The 16,201-nt window shown below is 41.2% G+C and overlaps 2 non-coding genes across 2 annotated transcripts; one reads left to right on the top strand and one right to left on the bottom strand.

Annotated features, from left to right (window-relative positions):
- Nucleotides 1–1,506: 1,506 nt before the first annotated feature.
- TRNAA-AGC (transfer RNA alanine (anticodon AGC)) lies at nucleotides 1,507–1,579 on the bottom strand. Its single transcript has one exon. It is a non-coding gene; the product is annotated as a tRNA-Ala (tRNA).
- A 9,141-nt stretch (nucleotides 1,580–10,720) lies between these two features.
- On the top strand, nucleotides 10,721–10,794 carry TRNAI-AAU (transfer RNA isoleucine (anticodon AAU)). Its single transcript has one exon. It is a non-coding gene; the product is annotated as a tRNA-Ile (tRNA).
- Nucleotides 10,795–16,201: the final 5,407 nt, after the last annotated feature.

The raw sequence follows: 16,201 nt of genomic DNA, 5'->3' as shown, positions 1-16,201 counted from the left end.
TATGATCTAATATTAACTTTTTTTCTGATTGTCACCCATACAAAAAAAATTTCTCTTAATGGCTGATTATAAATAATAAACTAAAATCTACAGATTTTTATGTTTTTTAAGACTCTTTTCATCCATAAAAGGTCCCTGGTCTTTCTTTTATTGATATTAGTTTCTAAAATTGATAGACATTATGTTTTAGAGAAGTTCTGGGTTTAAAGAAAAATTGATCAGAATACATAGAATTTCCGTAAACTCCATCACTCTCCCTCTCTTACAATTTCCCCTATTATTAACATCTTGCATCATTGTGGTGCATTTGCTACAATTGGTAAACCAATAATTATTAATACACCAATATTAGCACTAATGTGTGGTTCCGCTGCCATTCATAAATACATGTATATATAACTCATATATTTATGTGAATATACATATTTATGTGTTGATAAAGGAAATGATACACAAAAATTAGAAAATAACATTGAAAGAATGAACATAAAAGTAAACATGAAGAGATTCTCAAATGCACAGTTTAGAAACGAATCAAAAGTATATCTTCAAGCTCCTTAGAATATAATGAAAATGGGGACTTATAATGACATATTTCTAAGGATTCTGTAGAAACTGCTTTCTAATTTTAAATTATACCTTTAAATACCCAAGTTACAAAACATTAGAAGAAATCAGTGCATTAAATATAAGAAGTAAGAAAAAGGAGAAAAAGAAAAGAAAAAGAAGAAGAAGAAGATCAGCAGCCTGATAGAAAACCAGAAAATAGAATGGTGAAGGAAACACAGGAATTAACTAGAAAATAGCAAAATCTGATTGATCATTCAAAAAAAAAAAAAATGTAAAATTGCCAGTCAAATGTAAAAAAAAAATAAAGAAATAAATAAATGGATATGGAGAAAGCACAAAGAAAAACCAAAATACATTAGTGAATGCTATTATTAAGATTTGAGAAATGTGGCAGGATAATGTTTTTAAGTATTGCTTTGTGTTTTATCTCCCTGTTTCCTTATACCACCCACCTCATCTGTTCAAGGTAGTAACTGTATTTTATAGAACCTTAACTCTACACTTGGGGATGAAGCGAGTTGAGCACAGTCTACACAGACTACATAGTGTTTTGGTACTCAGGAAGCTCCCAATCTAGGGGAGAGAAAAACAAACGAATAACTTAAAGACATACTTTCCGGAGGAGACGATATTTGTGAAGATATAGCAGGAACTGAGAGATCGTGTGGCATCACTTTTAGCTGTACTTGCCGAAAGACGGGAAATTTGCCTTGAGACCTGAGTACCTAGAAGTGCCAAACCTGAGGCAGGAGTGGAAAAGAAGGCAGGCTGGAAGCAGGGGCAACAAGAAAGACTCTCGTATGGGGAGCAGTGAAACACGGGCCCCAGGGGAGGCGGCGGGTTCCTCTGATCTTCTCCCAGGTAACAAGCACCGATGTCGTCAACAGGAGAAAGAACGTGGTACGCAGACCAACAGACATAAACCAGACAAGAAGCTGGAGAATGCGGGCGTCGATCCCGCTACCTCTCGCATGCTAAGCGAGCGCTCTACCGCCTGAGCTAATTCCCCACCGCGGGAACACCGCGCCCCACCCATTTTCCTGGTTATTAAGAGCCTGCCGGGACTCTGGGCCGCCAAACCGCTGGTAGGACAAGATTGAGGGCGGAGCTCCTCAGATACTGCCTTGAGCAAAGTTCTATGAGCCTGACAGTGTGAAGAACAGGGATTTCCAAAGAACGTCATGAGGGAGATCTCTCTCCTCACTTCCCAGTTTCGCCTTCCTCATCTCTCGGAAGTAGAGAGCACATTCCAGACGGAGAAGCACCACCCGGAACTGCCTGGCTTGCGGGCATAGCTCTTGCAGCCTGCTCTAGAGTTGTGATCGTCACATGCTCCTTGCAGGCAAGGCCGCCCGGAAGTGGTGGGGCACCTTCTCCCAGCCCCAGAGCCTTACGCCACACGCGCCGCATCTTCAATAGCACTTTCCTCCTGTAGGACTCAGAAAGCGATGGAGAACCTTGGAGGAGCTGAGAAAGAGAAAACTTGAGAATTTTAATCTCAATCTGTGGAGTCATTCCTGAAGCACTTCTTCAGCACCAGGCACAGTGGATGAGGCCAATGATCCACATAGAAACTGCCACAACAACAAGTAGTAGTACTGTGCAATTGTCGTCTAGGCCCTATTTTGGATGCTGTACACATACTAATATTAATGCAGGTAAAACGCCTAGGAATAGTTTCTAATCTTCGTTTTTTATACGGAAAAATTATGGAAATTTGTCACCACAGAGCTCAGGGATCTCTCAGGCAAAAGGAAAAACAGATGCAGGCTATACAGTGTCTGCTATTTAGGTGCTTCCCTTGCCATTCTCCTTCCCTGTCAGCTTCCTCCCCACTTCTCTTGCTGCATTGGGCACCACACTTGTCCTTCTTATGCCTGTCTAGTTCTTCAATTCCCAGGCCCACCGAAGAAGACTTCCCCTGTAGCCCAGGGGAAGCTACATTAGCTCCACTGCCTTGGAGTTGTAGTGGATTCCAAATCTGCTTTCCACCTATGAAGAATTCTCATTTAAGACAGTAACATAGTCATTTTTCTCTGAGTATAAGTAGCATCAAGTAGGATTTTGCCTGATGAAAATTTGCTGAATGGAGAAAGGCTATACAGATAATTTAGAAGCCGCAAAGGAGAGAGTGGCTTCAGATCAGTAAAGACTGAAGAAAGGATTAGAAGCTAGGGTCTAACAAACCCGTAGAAACGTTTTTGCCTGAAAAGGAAATGTGGTTGGGGAAGAGTGGAGGGGCGCTACTTCCAGAGTGATTAGTGGGTGGAGGCATGACCTTCATGGAGCTGCAGGTGGTTTGGGGCAGCTTCAGGTCCCTCCTTCATGGTCCCAGTTTATTAGGAGGGCACATCCTGAGAATGCAAGAGGCTGCTCCTATGGGACAAAAATTCAACAACATGTTCATTATTTCTGACATTCATTTTTGAGTTCATTTATGAATAGGGAAATAAGATAGAAAAACATGTAATCAATAACATGGTCTTTCTATTACAATTGACAAAGGGCAATGCTGAGAAGTCAAATGGGGTCAGAGAGAGATCTGAGTGATGGGAAAGAAAGAAGGATGGAAAGAGTGGCATGTCCCAGGGACCTACGAGAACTTCCTGGAGTCACCTACACAAAGACCACTCTCTTCAGCCTTTTGAGCTCTGCTTTGGCCAGCTGAGCTAAAGTCAACCTATGTGTTGTTAATACAGAGCCTCATGTGGTTTCTTTAAATAGAGGATAGTGTTGCAATTTCAAAAATACATTTTATTTATTTATTTATTTATTTATTTATTTATTTATTTTTTACACTGTGGTTCGTGTTGGAAATTAGAGGAAGACCTAGGTCCCAATTTATTTTGAGCACATTTTGTCAGAACGAGCTTTCAGAGAGTTGAATAGAAGGATTGAATGTCACTTTTCTTAGTGAGTGTATCCGACCACTAGAGTTAATATGCTAGTTCCCACCTTCACTTATACTCCTTCCTTACCTCTCTCCTGCGTGTCTCTCTTCTAAATACCTGGCCAACTCTCAGATAATCTGATAGAAGACACGTTTTCATCCTCTACCTGACCATGTGTTGTCAATGTAATTAAAAGCAAAGGACTGGCACATTCAAATCTCCTGCTCTTGCCTCGGGACACTATTTCTAGGCTGTTTCTCATATTTTGTACCCAAAAGGCTAAGGTTTGGTTTCCCCACGAAAATACGTTTTATTAACTTCGAGCTGAAGCCCCAAAACCTGTATTTGCAAAACTCATTTGTGACTAATCTCTTCCCTTTTTTGCTTTTCCATGTAATACTATGTATCATTTCCTTAAAAAGAAAAAGATGTACATAACAGGATGACACTGAATTGAATAAAGAGCGGTAAATCCGCTGAAAGTATTTATCAGACACCGTTGGTAGACTAGGGATTAAAAGAAGCTGGAGAATGCAGGCGTTGATCCTGCTACCTCTTGCATGCTAAGCAAGCGCTCTACCACCTGAGCTAATTCCCCCACGGTACACTTGTCTTTTCTGCCTGTTCTTATAACCGGGACACAAGTACAAATATGGTTCCATGTCCCACTTAAGTGTCCAGGTTTTCAAACACCTCCGGAAACTTCCCTACCAGGGCGAAGCCAGGAGTGAAGCTTCTGGGAGATGGCCTCAGACCTGGAAGGCAGTGACCATCCTCTGCTTTTTCAATCTGAGTCGGGATCCTGACAAAGAGAGAAAAGATCTCATTAGGAAAGCTCTAGTTCTAATCCGATTTCACTCTCCCATTAGATGAAAGAAAAGGAAGTACCGTCCCTAATTAGCAGTTACCTCAAATGCTCTGTTGAATGCATCACTTTTTGATAACACAAACCTGGAAATAAACCCAAGTGTCTTTTTATCGATTGATCCTTCAAGTAACTTATCTTTATCTAATATCTGTGTTACTAATTGTTTCTCCATTTAGGGGATTTGAGATCTGTTGTTTCCTGTTAATCTTTGATAGATTTAATTTGCATGTTTGTACTGATTAATGTTGTTGCAACATCTTTTAGTGTGTCTATTGACCATATAAGCATCTTATTTTGTGAAATGCCTGCTCGAGTTTTTTGCCCTTATCCTTACTGAGTGTTTGTATCACTGAGTTCTAAAATGTGTTTTATATTCTCCATAAAAGTCCTTTGTTATATGTGTATGTATAACACATATGATGTATAACAACTGTGTGTGCATATAACATATATTAAATTTCTTTTCAAGCCTATGTCTTGCCTTTTCAATTTCTTAGTATTGTCTTTCAAAGAAAAAGCATTTTAATATTTTATGAAATCCAATGTATCTTTTTTTGTAAGGGCTCATGCTTTCCTGGTCTCTTCTGAAAAAGCTTTGCCTACATCAAATATGTGCAGACTTCTTTTCTTCTTTTCTTCTACAAGTTTGATATCTTTAACATTAAACTTCATGTATATAAACCATTTTGATTTAATTGTTGTATAGGATGTGAGGTAAGGGTAGGGAATCATTTTTTCCATACTCAGTTGCCTGGGACCATTTGTTTAAAAAGCTCATTAAATAACATTTTACCTGTGTCATAAATCAGTTGACCACAAACGTTGATCTATTTCTGGACTATCTATTCTATTTCATCAATCTGTGTAAATATCCCTGAGACAATACCACATTATTTTGATTACCTTAGCTTTATAGTAAGTCTTGAAATCACTTGGTGTAAGTCCTGTATCTTTGTTTTTCTTTTCCTAATTATTTTGGTCACTCTAGGTCCTTCAGAATAAGCTTGTCAATTTCTGTAGAGACAAACAAACAAAACAAAGCAAAACAAAAGTCCTGCTGGGATATTTGTTGGGATTGTAGTAAATCTATAGATCAACTCAGAGAAAAAAAAAATGATGTCTTAATAATATTAAATTTTTCAATCTGTAAATATGGCAAAAACACCAACTATTTAGATTTTCCTGAGTTTTTCTCAGCAATCTTTTGTAGATTTCTATGTACAAGTCTTGTGCACATTGACAAGTTTATCTCTAAATATTTCATTTGTTTTAATCCTATTGAAAATGGTAACTTAATTTTCCATTTTTGTTGATGCTAGTACATATAAATACAATTAATTTTTGTATATTGTAATCTGTGACATAGCTATATTTACTTATAATGCTTATTTTTGTAGATGCATTAGGATTTTTTGTGTATCTGATTATGTTGTTTACAAATGAATATATTTTTCTTCTTCTAAAATGAGTATGCCATTTATTCTTCATTCATGCGTTCCTTACTTTCTGGCACTAGCTACGACTTTCTGTAACATGTAGAAGAAATAAGAACAGATATTTTGCACTTTTCTCCAATATTAAAGGGTCCATATTTGTTCTTCCACTATTAACTCTGTTGCTAGTTGTAGGAATTTCTTAAATGCCCATTATTCATCTGAGGAATTTTCCTTCCGTTCTTAGTTTACTGAGATAATTTTTAAAAACCACGAATGAATGGCAAATTTGGTCCAATATTTCTTCTGCATCTAGTGAGATGATTACATGTTTTTTTTTGTTTTGTTAATGTAGTATATTACATTTAATTGACTTTTCAATGCTTGACTAATTTTTTATTCCCGAGGCAATCTCCCTTAACTCATGGTGCATTATGCTTTATAGATAATGCTGTATTCAATTTGTTAATATTCTAATTCAGTATCTGTTGGTAAGTGTGTCAGAGAAGGGTCTCCAAGTGCGGGACATGCCGCTTTCACAGCCCAAAGAAACATGGTGAGCACAGTGCTCCCTTCTAAGTGATGGGAACTTCGAGATGCAACAATGAGTCTTTACCTTGGAGGAAATGTCTGAGAATTTCACAGATCCTAAAAACTTTCAGTCACGGACCAGGTCGATGAATGGTTTCTGTGTTTCTCTCCCACCCTCTGGAACATGCAGGGCTTAACAAAATCTATACCTTACTTGACACTTCTTGCTCACTGAAGATTTAAATGATACTATCAGTACAGTGTACCAATGTTTTGCTGATGGTCCAGACGGTTCAATTCTCTTTGGACTAGATTATGAAAAATTGGGGGACTTGATATACCTCTGGAGCAAGAGCATAAATGCATACTTTTTTCTATTCCATGTGAATATGAACTGTTTCTCTTCCTCCTTCCTGATAGAAATAGAAAAGAATGCATTCCCCAAATCAAAGACTGCATGCCAAAGACCATGCAATTGTTGCTTCTATGTTCATATTGTTTATAACCTGATTAATTTATTAACTTTACATTCCAATTCTGTTTTCTTATGTATGTAAGTAAAAAGTGTTAATTATGAGAAATTCTGCACTATGGCACTGCTAATATTGCAATCTATATCCCAGACTTCGTTTTACCGACAGAAGAAAGAATACCCTCATCAATTTGTCGTGTGGAAGAAGGGACATGGGTTTGTAGTGAAATTCATGACTTTTTCTGCCTGAATATTAATTAGCAGAAGCATGTTCCATTTCTTTATATAGACCCACTCTTAGAACCAAGGTGAACTGAGTGAAAAATACACTTGCCTTTTTATTTCTCTTCTCAAACTAACCATTCTTGAATCTACCTTTATCACTTTTCTCCCAGGACCTCCTAGTGGAAGAAACTGTGAAAATGGCTGGTGTCACTTCAGACCCAAAAGGAAAAGTGGCACATCATGTTCAGAATCTGATTAAATAGAGTGTCAGTAATTATTGCCTCTGCTTAAAGGATTCAGAGCTGAGTTTGTTCAGCTACCCTGTCCTGAGTAATGGCATCATGCAGGTGTACTTAGGAGTAAATTTTAAACTCCCCCTTACTTTAGGATCACAAATCTCCTAGGGTAATTGCAGGAGTGATTGGGGAAGAGCAGTCTACTCTGAGAAGGTCAGATGGTGACCAAGTGAATCCCGTAGAATCGAAGTAGTGTCATATGACAAAAACGCAACTCCAACACTACTACGTCTTGGATTTCTTCTTTGTTTCCTTGGTTAATTTTCTTGCTTCACTCCAAAAATCGTAGCATAAAGCAAATTATTGTTCTGCCTATTGCTTTCCACTTTACTCATCTTTCACCTGGTGTCTGTGTGATTATTTCTCCATTCGGGACTCAGACCTGTTATTACCTATTATATCGCTTCATTCCAGAATGTGGAACTCATTAGATAAGTTTCAGATCGTTGAATTTAGTGGTTATTTTAGAGGTAATTAGATAGTTAAATTTAACACTTTTAGCTCCACATGATGATGGAGTGCAAATATCTATTTATTTATAAGTATCCATAGGCGGGGATCAGAATCAACATTTAGAAGACCCACTCCCAAAAAAAAGACGACCAAGAAAACAAATCGATTCTACTACCTTGGATTTATTAAACTTGCTGAGCAAAGAGCCTCACCTCTGTGGAGTCCCAGTACTGCCTAAAACAAGGGCGAGTCAGAGACCAGAATTTACAGGGTTTGGGGACTGGAGGTATAGGACAGTTTTAGGGGGAAAGTTAGCAAGGTCCTTCTCAGGAGGGACTGGACAGAATTTCTAAACTAGGCAAATCATAGGTTTATTCAGCGGAACTTAGCTGCCGGAACATGAAGATCTGTGCAGAGTTGCAGGATCAGTTTGGCTTTGGTCTTATCTTGGATCACCCGGTCTGAGTAAGCTGGTGTTAAAACAATTAGAGCTTAGTGCGGCCTGGCATGGTTTGTAGACTTGTCCTGTGCTGTAAGTCACAAGACTTTCGCAGCTTCTCTGTTTGTTCATTTCTCAATTTGTCCTCTTTCCTCACCAACAGGACTGCCCAAGAGATCAATTTACAGTACAGCTACTGGAACTTAGCTCTGAAGAGGCCCTCTGCAAATCCAGAACACTTTTTTTTTTTTTTCTTTTTACAAATAAGAAAGTTGAGGAGCAAAACGACATGTCTAACGTCACACATTGAGCTAAAGACAGATGGGATCTGACATGCGTTTGTCAGTAACAGTACTAGCACAAATACAGCCCTTGTTAAAATCGTAGGGATTTTATGTCGTGAGACACTCAGGGCTCAGCTGATCTCGGTGTTCAGTTGTGCCTGGTTTTGGATTTGCGCCTCGCCCTTGGGCAAGTGCAGAATCCTGGGGTTATACAAAGCGCATCACAGTTAACCTCTTTGTCCCAGTTCGCAGAATGAGAGCTCAGAGCCCGGCCATGGGAGGCTCGGTTATATAGGCAGGGAAATCAAGGAACCCAGGTATGAACAGGGGCGTTTGGGGCGCGGAGAGAGCTCCTATCCCTGCCGTCTACCTATCTCTCAGGCTTGGCCCCTGGCGTGTAGAAAACCGCATCTCCCGAAATCCCAGAAAGTAAACGTCGCCTAGGTGCTCTCTCTCTCGTCATTCTCTGGGATGTAAAAGACTCAGGGTCTCTTCACGGATCCCTGAAACCGCCTTCTCCGACGCCTCCAGGGTGACTAAAAGAGAGGGTGGGTGTTCTGTGTTCTCCCGCCGGTGTGTTCCTCTTCACATCCAGCCGCTTGTGTCTGTGCCCGCTAGGGTCTCGGGGGGTTTTATAGGCACGGGATGGGGTCGTGGCGGGCCAGGGTGGTCTTGGGAAATGCAACATTTGGGCGCGGAGGCAGGAGTGCCCGTCCTCACCTAGGTCCGTGGGCACAGGCCCGGGGGTGGAGCCGGGCACAGGCCCGGGGGTGGAGCCCTCCTCCCCTCCGGTATCCGTACCGCGGTTAGTGCTCTCTGCTTTATGGCCGCAGCAATCTCAGACACTTCCGGAGCGTGTGTTTTTCTTGTTTCTTTCGCTCCCCTTTTCGGGCGCCAGCTTTCAAACCACACGAAAGGTGTGTGTGTTTCCCCGATTATCTCCCGGCCTTCTTTCCTTTTCGCCTCTACTCCAGGCTGTGTCCACAACTAAGCTCTCAGCAGAAGGAGGCCTCCAACTGCCTCAAGGAAGGGCATTTCTCGCAGTGCAAAGTGCGGAAGGAAGAGGGGAGCCATACCGAGTGAAGTATTAACCAGAGTCGGTTTGCATAGAGGCGGCAATGGATAGAATTTCAGAAGTGAGGCGGAAAGACAGGCCAGCCCCGCGAAAGATGGATTGGAGAGAGGTGAGAATCTAGTTCGAAAGCCAGGAGAAGGAACAGGACGTCAGCACAATCAATAGTCTAGGCAGAGAGGTGGACCATCTGTAATACAGCAAGGGGGTTGGTTGAGACTTCCTTTATTCAATTATTCGAAACGTGTCTACTGAGCTATTTATTAGTCCCTGGGTACTGTGGGTGCTCCTGCGTATTCAACCACCTTGTCGATGCCGCAGGATGCGGCCCCATTACCCAGGACCCAAAGCACTTCTAAAAATGAATCCCGAGGAACAGCCGTTTCTCTACTGGAGAAGTGGGCAGCCAGGCGGAAACACGCAGAGAAATAGTTCTCTTTGGGACAGAAGGCATCAACCTCGTAAGACCTAGCGATCAGCAGAACTCCTGGAGAATGTTTCCTAATCTAAAGGCCATGAGTCGGGCTTCAAAGTTGTGTTGTGCATAAAATACCAATGAACTTATACCTGTTTCATCGAGATGGAATAAAATGCGAACACAAAGACTGTAACGGGACGTATTTCTCTAAAGTGCCCTTTTCAGGTAGAAAAACGAGAGCGTTTTCCTGAGTTTGCTAAAAATGGGGTGGGGTAGGGATCAAATATTCACTTTTGGGAAACATGGGCGAACACAGTGGGAACTGTGCTAGAAGTTACGAGCAGAGGAGCCTGGGTGGAGACTCATATTGGCCTTGATCGCCCGTGGAGAGGAACTGGCGGTAATTCCTCCCGTTTTCCGTCAATTTCTTCAAGGGTCGCTCAGAAGCTACGGAAGCATAGTAGAAAGGAGTGATAGGGTCGGGCTACAGTACCAGCGGAAGGTGATGGCGTTGCATTTAAAAGGGTGGTCACTAAAACCCCTTGTCGTGAAACACTGAAGCAGGTGACATTTGAACTTTCCTTCCGCCGATTTGTGTTTTAACTGAAATTGCAGGGTTCGAAGAAATTTGCCGAGGATCGTAAAGAAGTTAGCAAAGACCGTAGGTTCTTTCCAGCTCCGAGAACTTTTAGGAAACTTCCTTTGGTGACTGGAATAACGTTCGCCTTTAAGCCTCTCATAAGACGTAGGGTGCGCCTCCGTCAGCGGGGCCGGTTAGCTCAGTTGGTTAGAGCGTGGTGCTAATAACGCCAAGGTCGCGGGTTCGATCCCCGTACGGGCCACACGCAATCCTTTTAAAGACTATTTCACGGTAACAATTGTGCGCAGTGATATCAAAAGTCACGAGAGAACAAGAAAGTAAATGTTATCTACGCAGATTACCCAGTAGTCTACGCAGACTCTTCATGCTTATTTCACGGTAACAATTGTGTGCAGTGGTATAGAAAGTCGCAGGAGAACAAGAAAGGAAATGTATATCTTGATGGGACGTAGTTCCCTGAATCGTACGGTTGCGTTTGCAGTTTAGTGTTCCTGCAAGAGCAGATGATGAAGAGAGCTGAGATTCCAGAAGGAAATTGAAATCCGGGAGGAACCTGAAAAACAGAGGCGAAAACACGGAAATAAAGTCCTGGGCTTTTCATTCTTTTACGATTTCCAAAGTGTACAAATCCTTCTCTATCATGACTAACTCCTGATATGGGCTTTCTTAACTGTGCATCTGCTTACTTCCCGCAGACCAGTCCTTGGCTTGTGCGGGGTAAATAAAGCCTCTCAAGAACTCCCATTTTTCACTTCTATTTCCGCTCTTTTAGCTTCCCACACTCAACTCTAGAGATACTGGACTTAAGGAAATGTCCCACAGAACGCTGAGACTTTCACCTCCTCTTTGCTGGTCTCACGGCTTTGTTAGACACAACACCATCTTCTGGGAAATGTCTTCCCTGACACCTCTCCTAGTTTTCTGAGTTTGGGTTGCCTTCCTCCTAGCACTCACGGAGATCCAGGTACAATTTGTTTTGTGGCATTCACCACGTTGTGATTGTCTGTTGCTTGGCCATCTTCTCCATGAGATCATAAGCTTCTTGGGGGTAGGATGCTTATTGCTAAACACTTTAAAAAGTCTGCGTGAATCAATGAAGAGTGAGGGATATGTGTGCAGGCATGATGGAAAGAGTGTCTTGTGGTCCAAATGGGCTTCACGGGTCTGTAGAATTCATGCTATCTCAACATGGTGCATTTTGGTCTGAAAAACAATAGGCTACACCATATGGTGATTGGTTCCATTTCGCTGAATGTACTTCTAAGGCTCTGAGTGGCTCTGTATGCCCCTAGGATTGGATAGTGGTAAAGGACAGAACATGCACAATAGATCCAAAGTCAGGAAAGGTCTGAAATGTTTTAACTTTGCTGAGGCTGAGAGACAGGAATGAACCCCCTTCCGCGTTGGGAATTTCTACTCCACTGATCCATAGCGAATAAAACAGTGAGCCAATGCACCGCAAACCCGTATTTTCTACTACAGTAATGTGATTGGCTTTGACGTTTTCAAAATTCAAGTGATCGGCATGATTTAGAACTAATGTTTACAAAACTATAATTTGGGAAGTCCTTAGCTGTAAGCAGACACACATACACAGAATAAAGAGAGCGATATGTCCTTTACTTCAGTGTCATTTATAACACTGGAGTAATAATACTTGGAGAAGCTGAAAAACTGTATTGACCGACTTACGTAAAAATTAATAACCATTCAGTATAATTTCTGGCACGGAGTGCTGTAAAAGTCCTTGTATGTGGAATATTGTCCAACTTTAAGGAAAATGCTTTCAAGGTCTGAGGAGAGAGATTAACGCAATTCTGTTGCTACTGGCTGTTTTGCTCATTTAGTTGTAGCAACAAGCTTCTGTGAACATAAAAATGAAATAACGCTTAAAAAAATAAAATAGACGGTGGAGGAACACAATAGGGATGTATAGTAAGGTATGATTTTCTAGGCAAAAATTGATTTGTACAAAAGAATGTAGTAAAGGATTTGTGCCTGAATCTTTTTAGTATTCCCTTTGAAGCTTCTTCAGCTTATATTCCAAGGCGTCAATTGTCTTCCTTCTCCCAACAGGATTGCTTCTCTGTACCACGAACATTCTGGTCAGATTCTCTGCTTGAGCATCTTGACCTCTTGAGCACTCATCTTTGTACTGAGACCCCGATATATGCCCAAATGATGCCCTTCCGTAGGAGGGTTTCTTGCTTTGCCCAAAGAGCAATCAATTTTTCAAGCAATTTAGGGCTCTTTCCTCACCCACCGTCTGTGTGAAGCCTTAGAGGGAAACCTGTTCTTCCCAGGAGAAGAATCCTGGTGGGTTCTAACCTCAACCTGTAAGTCCACTAAGCAAGCTCCTACTGAACACCTATGATGCAAGCTCAATCCAAGAGGCCAGCACTCCACAGGGGGAAGGCAACCAAAGCAGTAGCTAATGCTTACTGAGCAGTTCTTACTGATCAGATCCATCTCTAGGTGCTGCGATCCAGCCAGTGAATCCCAGAGTCCTCATTTCCCATGTGAAGAAAGATGATTGAAGGAAGGAGCAGGAGTGGGGAGTGGGGAAGGGGATGGGGAGTGGGTAAAGGATGTCTTCAAGGTGACAACTTCTCAGATTCCGCTCCTAAAAGCCTTCTGAATGGGTCACCTCCACACTCCCAAGTCCCTTACCGCCTACGGATTCCTTCCCAGTAGACATTGTCACATAACATCTTGTGTATTTTTCTTGTTTGCTTCTGATCTGTTTCTCCTCACTCCTATCCACTAGAAGGTAGTTTCACAAAGGTGGGAATATATGTTTTTTCACTGTTAAACGGCTGTACCCCAAACAGTCTCTTAACAAGATATGTGCTCGAGAAATACATGTAGGTTAAGAGAATAAATGACTTCACCCACTCACCTCATAATTACAATTAGGTAACCTTGAGAGCAGGAATTTGGATGAAAAATTTCCCGTTTCTTCCATCAGCTAGCGAGAAAGACCAATTATATGATATAGCTTGCAGTTTCTTGTGTCATCTGTATCCCTTTACCACTCATTTTACTCAAACCACTGACAAACCAAAAAAAAAAAAAAAAAAAAAACCAAAAAAGCAAAGAAAACCTAAATCACTTTTCCATTCTAAGCTAACATTGAGTCAGTCCCAGTCTTCAAATTGCTATCTCACAGCATTTGCATTTCATTATTTAGTGCACCCATTTTGTTTCCCTCAACCAAAATAGCAGCAAAAACTGTATCCTCTCTGATGTTCAAACTCAAAACCTTTAGATTTTGAGATTGATGTGTGGCCTGCTGCAGAAAGAAGGCAGTTCTCGCCTAAGAGTTGACATCCCACATGTTATTTCCCAAGCACTGCTGCTTTATCAGTTCCTAACTTTCAAAGAACACAATCTTTCTTTGTGTTGGAAATCACTCTTTATCAGCCAAGCCAATCCTGCAACCAAAGAATTTTATCCTCAGGACAGGCGGAATCTACCCATTTCTAGTATTCACCTGACAATACAACCATCTTGAGGCAAGAGGCCAGGAACAATTGCACCTGTTTTGCTGACTTTTTCCCTCTTGTGGCCCAGTCATCTGGCTTCTCCCTCCTTCAGAGATCTTAGTCACTCTTACACCTCCCATGGTCCCCTTTTTTGAAAAGACACACAGGACATGTTCAGTCCATAATAGTTCACTGACTGACCAACTGAATGAATGAAGGAACGAAAAAATAGTCTTTAAAGGTATCTCCTATCCATACTACTTTGTCTTACTCTCTATCTCCACTTGCATCTACATGACTGGAGACAATCCTGCTACAAAAAGCATAAAGCAAATCATGTATGCCATTCATTATACTGAGAGATTTATTGAGTTTACTTCATATAGTCCAATGGAACTTCACCAACAAAACTATGTGTCCTAATCTGCACTTTCTAGAAGTAATGGAACCTCAGATAAGTTTCGTTTCTAAGGTGCCAGAGCTGCTAAGCATCAAAGCTTGAACGGAGAAGATGTTTTAGATTTTAAAACGTGATTCTTTCTCTGCTCCAGTTCACAATCTTACTGCCTACTCCTCTCCACAGCACCCCATTCATTCACACACCAAATAATATCTCATCCCCCAAGTCCCCTTTACTTACCTTTTGGGCTTCGTTTCCAAGTCAACTTTTGACACATTTTTCTCCTTCAAACACCACATTCAGTGATTTGTCAAAGAGTAAACATTATTCCTGCAAAACATTTTTGAATCTGTCAATTCCTTTCCGTTGATTCAGTACACATTCACAGGGAAGATGCTCTGTGCCAGACGCTGTTGTAAGTTCAGGAGATTCTAAAGATTCAAGCAGCCCAGTCCTCAAGAGAAGGCAGGATAAATATGGACAAGGGAAGATACCATTTCAGTCTCCGTGTCATTTACAGCTAAATAACGCTTTCAAAAATGTCAGTTTCAATATATCACTCTTTTGCACTCTGAACATTCCTGATTTCCTAGTTATAACATGATCCTGCTTTTCTTTGATTTTTTTTTCTCTTCTTTCTACCCAAATTGTGATTTTGCTTTAAAAAGTTGATTGATTAGACCCATTGCTGGATGAGCGTTGTTCAGTTCTCAAATGTGTTTACTGATTTATTATCTGCTGGATCTATCAATTACTGAGAGAGGAGTGTTAAGGTCTGCAAACGTAATTGGATTTTTCTGTTTTTATCTGGATTATCCAATTTTGCTTACGAGTTTTGAAGCCCTGTGTCCTTATATGCATTTGGGACATTATTTCTCTGGTGTGTTGACACCTCTAATTATGTAACAGCTTTATCCCTGGAAGTTTTCTACAATTTAAAATCTGGTCTGTCTGATTTGAATATATCCACCACAGCTTTCTTTGAGTAATGCCTAAATGACATGTCTTTTCGCATTCTTTACTTTCAATATGCTATGTCACTTTTAATGTCATATATAAGCATATTACTAGTGACTTTCCTATAGTCAGCATATTCGTTTATAATACATTCTGACAATTTCTGGTTTTCAACTCATGGGTTTAGATCATTTACATTTAGTGTTTTTATACATAAGTTTTTAGATAGATCCACTGTTTTTCTTTTTGAGGTGGAGTCTTGCTCTTGTCACCCAGGCTGGAGTGCAACGGCACAATCTCCCCTCACTGCAACCTCCGCATCCCAGGTTCAAGTGATTCTCCTGTCTCAGCCTCCCGAGTAGTTGGGATTACAGGCACCCGGCCCCATCCCTGGCTAATTTTTTGTATTCTTAGTAGAGACGGGGTTTCACCATGTTGGCCAGGCTGGTCTCAATCTCCTGACCTCAGGTGATGCACCTGCCTCGGCCTCCCAAAGTGCTGTTATTACAGGCGTGAGCCACCGCGCCCAGCCGATAGATCTACTTTTTAACGATCTATTAATCATTTGTTCCCCTTGTCTCAACTCTTGTATGTTCTTGTTCCTAGTTTATTTCGGTTTATTTAAATCTGGTTGGTAAGTGGTCTAGGGATCACCATCCCAGGGGTCTAGGGATCGCCATAATGGCGCAATCTTGGCGCACTGCAACCTCTGCCTCCCGGGTTCAAGTGATTCTCCTGCCTCAGCCTTCCGAGTTGCTACGAGTACAGGTGCCTGGCTAATTTTTGTATTTTTAGTAGAGATGGGG

The sequence above is a fragment of the Chlorocebus sabaeus genome, chromosome 17, assembly GCF_047675955.1.
Source record: "Chlorocebus sabaeus isolate Y175 chromosome 17, mChlSab1.0.hap1, whole genome shotgun sequence".
In the NCBI taxonomy this organism is placed as follows: Eukaryota; Metazoa; Chordata; class Mammalia; order Primates; family Cercopithecidae; genus Chlorocebus; species Chlorocebus sabaeus.
The sequence above is the reverse complement of the archived record's forward strand: the minus strand, read 5'-3'. Positions and strand labels throughout refer to the sequence as shown.